The sequence below is a fragment of the Penaeus monodon genome, chromosome 42 (assembly GCF_015228065.2).
Source record: "Penaeus monodon isolate SGIC_2016 chromosome 42, NSTDA_Pmon_1, whole genome shotgun sequence".
Lineage (NCBI taxonomy): Eukaryota > Metazoa > Arthropoda > Malacostraca > Decapoda > Penaeidae > Penaeus > Penaeus monodon.
In genome coordinates, this window is record NC_051427.1 from 25,165,015 (window position 1) to 25,170,874 (window position 5,860).

At 40.3% G+C, this 5,860-nt stretch overlaps 1 pseudogene; it reads left to right on the top strand.

Moving 5' to 3' along the window:
* Positions 1-4,478: 4,478 nt before the first annotated feature.
* Positions 4,479-5,276, top strand: LOC119599230 (annotated as a pseudogene).
* The last annotated feature ends 584 nt before the right edge of the window (positions 5,277-5,860 follow it).

Below are 5,860 nucleotides of genomic sequence, written 5' to 3' on the forward strand. Positions count from 1 at the left end.
GGGGGAGGAGATTTTTAAGGTTTGTTCGCTAAGGGGATATTTTTCAAAAGGGTAGGACCGCGGAGCGTGAAACCCCGCGCCCCTGAAGCCTATTTCCCCTGAAACTCCGAACCTTTTGAGAGAGTCGCCGTGGACCCTCGTCGGAACCCAAAACCCCCCGAGAGCGAGTGATGGAAAGTAAGTAAAATTATAACACTCGTGGGGTTTCAGCACGGGGTGGCCCGGGAAACAGGCCGCCCCAAAAATATAAAAATTCTGTCACTGGTTTGCCGAAGCCATTTTGGAAACTTTTGCAGGGTCGGGATTCCCAGGCAAAATTTTTAGTGATAGAGGGACACAGTTTTCCTCTGCCCAAAGATGAGGAAGTTTCTTAGATTATTTCGGTTTAAAAAGGGCTTAAAAAAAAGAACCATTAAAACAATGTGTAAGGTCTTGTGGAGGTTTAATGGGACTCTAAAAAAAAAATGCCAAGAGGATGGGGAGCACGAGCAGCCCGAAGGGGTGGCCCCCCTATGTTGCACCAATTCTTTTTTTTTAAAAGGGGAAATTCCCAAAAATTCTTTAAAGTTTTCACCCTTTGGGAACCCGTCTATGGAAGAGCAAATAAGAGGAAACCCCTTCCCAATACCCGGGGAAAACCCGTTTGGGGCGGGAAATAAAGCAGATCCGAAATTAAACAACGTATATTATGTCATGACCTGGGGAAATCGTCTCAAGTTACTTGCGAAATAAACTAACAAGAGTTTCTGAAAGCTAGGGGGAAAAACAGAAGGAATTTCAAGACAGGAAAACAAAGGTACGTCAGTTTTTAAAAGGGAAAGGGATAAAGGGCCCTTTTTTTTGCCCATTCCATAAAAAGTATTAGGCCAGTTTGGAAGGGCCCCCATGATGTGTAGATAAAAGGGTTTAAACCCCAAAATACTTAGTACAAGTGGGGGAAACAAAAAAAAAAGGTTTCCCCCATTTTAAAAGCTGAAAAAGTACTTCACACCCAACACAGGATGTGCGTCCCATGTCGAGAGAGATGTGCCGAGGCAAGACGCGAAGTTTTACGTTACACGGGAACGAATCAGCAGGTGGTCTTTCCAACAACAGCAGTATCTCGCGTATGTTAAAGCCTTCTTTTCGCAGATACCCTCGAATCTCAGCAGTACTTCCGCCGCAGCATACATCTGCGCCGCCGCCGTGATTCCAGACAGTGAGTGTGACGACGGACCTGTCACCGCACAGTCGCGTCAGACCGAGACCATCGACAATGTAAAAGTGAGTGACACCTTAAAACCAGAGGAACGAGAACAGTTAAGATGCTTATTGGAACATTTTAGTGACATATTCTCTGACAGACCAAAAGTTGCAATGGTTAAATATCACACTATTGAACTTACTAGCTCCAAAGTTGTGAGACAGAAGCCTTACCCTATACCTATGAGGTTAGTGGATGCTGTTAGCCGAGAAGTCGAGGACATGGAAAGTGCGGGAATCATCGAGAAATCTACGTCCCCCTTCTGTAGTCCCATAGTAGTAATACAGAAAAAGGATGGCAGTGTGCGTATATGTGGAGACTATCGGAAAATCAATATGATTACAAAAACTGATGCTGAACCAATGTGTGATCAAAGAGCTATTTTTTCCAGACTTACTGAATCGAAGTTCTTTAGCAAACTCGACTTAACGAAAGGTTTCTTTCAGATACCTTTACACCCTGAGAGTCGAGAGATCACTGCTTTTAGTAGTCCTGCAGGTCTGTATCAGTTTAGGGTACTTCCATTCGGACTATCGAACTCACCAGCTGTATTCAACAGGGTTATGAGGCAAGTGTTGCAAGGTATTAGGGGAGTGGAAGCATTCATTGACGATATTCTGGTTCACTCTTCTACGTTCGAGGAGCATCTGGAAGTCCTTGAGGAGGTATTTCAGCGGTTAAAGAACGCAAATATGACCGTTAAGCCAAGTAAGTGTGAAATTGGATTTAAGGAAGTTCAGTATCTTGGCCATACTTTGGGTGAGGGCAGGTGTAGCTGTCAGAACGACAAAATTAAGAAGATAAAAGATGCACCGCGACCCACAACTAAGAAGCAAGTACGGTCTTTCTTAGGGCTAACTGGATATTACCGTAGCTTTGTGCCTAACTTCGCAGTGTTAGCTCTCCCACTCTTTGATCTGTTGAAGAAACACGCCCCGAATAAGATTAACTGGGGAGATGAACAGGAGGATGCTTTTAATTCACTTAAGAAATTATTATGTAAACAACCCATTCTCCAGTTGCCAAATTTTCAAAAACCCTTTATCCTTCGAACAGATGCATCACAGGATGGTGTAGGAGCAGTATTAATGCAGGAATCAGATGGTGAGGTTTATCCCGTAGCCTACCACAGCCGCAAGTTGAAGTCCGCCGAGAGGAACTACAGCACGGTCGAGAAAGAACTGCTGGCAGTCGTTGACGGAATCAGGAAGTATTATTTCTACCTCTACGGAGACAAGTTTCTGCTGGAGACTGACCACATGCCTCTGGAGAGTTTGCGCACGTCCAAGAACGCGAACGCTCGTCTGATGCGCTGGGCGATGTATCTGCAGCAGTTCAACTTCGCCATCCGCTACATAAAAGGGAGCGCAAATGTCGGTGCCGATTTTCTCTCTCGTCTCGTGGAGAACGACTGGCAGGAGTCGGAGGAATCCCTGCACAGCGATCGGTCGGCGTCAGAGAGGAGCGCACCTGAGTGACTAAGCGTGCGAGCCTGTGATAAAAGCCGTTGCAAGTGCCGGGGTATTAAAAAGAAAAAAAAAATACTAAACAATCTAGAAATAGATTTTAACGAGAGCCATTTTATTTCATAAGTTACTTTTGCATAAGTTTGATATAGAACATTCTTCTGTACATCTTACTGTATTTGCACATTGAAAATTGCTTAATTTCATCCATGTGTTACACGACCAATATTAACTGAATTTAAATGGGTAAAGTTTTCTTAAGATATAAAGAAATTTTCTCATTCAGAGTAAAATTTATTTTCGGAGGGGGCGAATGTCCAGGTGTTCATTATATAAACCTATTTTAAAGAAAACCAAACGGGGATAAAATAGGAACACCTGACAACCACCTGTTGCCATGGAAACCCAAGCGACATATGGCAACTCTTGGGTATTTGTGCGCATGCGCGTGACAATCGGGCAGGTGGGCAGGAGTCACGGGCATTCTTTCTCACTCACGCACGACTCACGAACGGAGAACAAAGCAACCAGAGCAGCGAACTAAAATTTAAAAAAAATACTGCTGACCGGCGACCTGCAGCCGCATCGCTGTCATCACTCGTCCTCCTAGCCTCTGCTCTTACAAAATTCTTAGAAAAATTTATATATATACACGTGAGTAATGAACTTAAATCACAGAAGGCAAGCAACCGGCAAAGAAACGTGAGAAAATAGAGAACATTATTCATATTTTCGTGTTAGAGAAATAGCTAATTACTTTAATAAATTAAAACTGTTACTCCCCTGTGTCTAAGAACCCTGAAAAAAAACAATCCTAAACAATTCGAATGAGTCTTAACTATGGATAAAAGGAAGTGATATTTAGATGAACTAACAATTATACAGGTTAAGCATTGAACATCAACTAATTAATAACTTATGAATATGAAAAAAAAATTGTCAGATCTTGTCAAATGAATCCGGGAATAAAATTAAATGTATAAAAGAAAATAAATGAATTAAGACTTAAACATAAATCTTGAAGATAAAGAACACTCTGATAAGAATATGACAATGTATATATATAATATGCACACATATAGACACACACATATGCATGTATGTGTGTTAGTATATGTATGTGATATATCATGTATAACTTTACTTATATATACACATATATAAATAGATATAGATACGAGTTCATGCTGTATATACATACACATATGTATATATTCATATATGTATATATTCACGTATATATACACACACATTTAGATGCATGCATACATGCATACATACGTAGGTACATCAATATACCAATAAATTAATATACATGTATATATACACATAAAATACACACACGTATAGATACACATATGCATGCCTATTTACATACATGCATGCATATTGTATACTTATCTACATATCAAATACATGCCTATTCAAGTACCTGAATACATGCAAAGAAAAACGCATACATGCATACATACACAGGCACATGAATAAAATAATAAATTAATATGTTTATATATATATATATATATATATATATATATATATATATATATATATATATATATAAAGCTGGTGTATATCAATTGATTTGTTTATTTTGGCGCGTAAAAAGTTGGACTTCGGAAATTCGCTGATGTGTTAGTCGCATGTATGAGGTTAATGAGGATCAATGACTAAGACCTGAAGACGGGTCCTTCATATCATGTGGGCGTGTGTTACTTGAAGTCAGTTTCTATTTTTGTAATGTACTGACTTGTCGGCGTTTCGTCAAGGTCCTGTGTGGGAAGAGGTATATAAGGAGCCAGACGCATTGCCGGAGTCACATCGCCCTGTTCCGTCTCACCAATCCTGCAGAGATGAAGTACTTGGTAGGTAGAGTTTCGGCGTGTTCACTGTTCTGTGAGCAGGATTAACGATGTTTAATTTGTATATTGAGTGATTTCTAAAATAAGTGTTTAATTTAACATTGTGTATCCTTAGGTGTTTGTGGTGTTGGTGGCTGCCGCTTGCGCTTCTGAGGTGGAGAAGCGAGAGGCGGAGCCAAGTCGTGGCTACAGCAATGATTACGGTCTTCACCACCACGCGTACCCCCGCACCTACTACCACCCCTACCACAAGAGGTCGGCTGAGCCTGAGGCCGAAGCCGAGCCTTCTTATGTAGGTTACTACCGTCCCTATTCCTACGGCTATCACAACACTCCCTATGTCCACCACCATTACAAGAGGTCCGCCGAAGCTGAGGCCGAAGCAGAGCCCCTTACGGCTCGTCCAACTACTACCGCCCACACCCTACATTCCTTCCGTCTACCGTCACCACAAGAGATCTGCTGACCCCGTTGCTGAGGCTGAAGCCAGTTACGGCTACAGGTCATATCATCCCGTGCACTATCACTCCTACCAATACACCCCCTATACTCACAGCCACTACAAGAGATCTGCCGAGCCAGAAGCTGATCCTGATTTCCTTTATGGCCACCATCACCTTTCCCACAGTGGAGTTCACTATGGTTACGGTTACCGCGCTCACCACCACTAATGGATTGGAGTTAATATGGCCTAAATGTATCTAAGAGAGGTTTATTTTGAAAATTCATATTGAGATAAAATCAATATAAATATATTTTGTTTATGATTTAAAAATCCTAATAAGAAAATGGAACATGTTAGCGAAAGTCAATTATATAAACAACCAAATGACACAATAGGGAACTATGACAGTCAGAAATTTAATCACAACTAGGGAATTCTATTTAAGTGTATTTTACTTGATATTGTTTTTTTTCCTTTTCTTTTTAAGCATAACTTTAAATCACACCATGCAAATTACACACTGGCACACTGAACAACTGCAGATAAACATACAGACATAAGTACTTGTGGATCTGATATATATATAATATGACGTTTCGATATATGGATATCTATTATTATTTACAGAAATTATATTTTCCACTAACATTATAAGATACTGTTAAATCAATTTTATCCTGTAACATCTCCAGAATTCTTGAGTACATGTAATGAGTCAAATGTTCTTGCTAACTGTGCCCCAAGGTACAGTACAAGGACCTGTTGCAAAAGGCATTAAGAGCTACATAGATACACAAGTATATATATATATATATATATATATATATATATATATATATATATA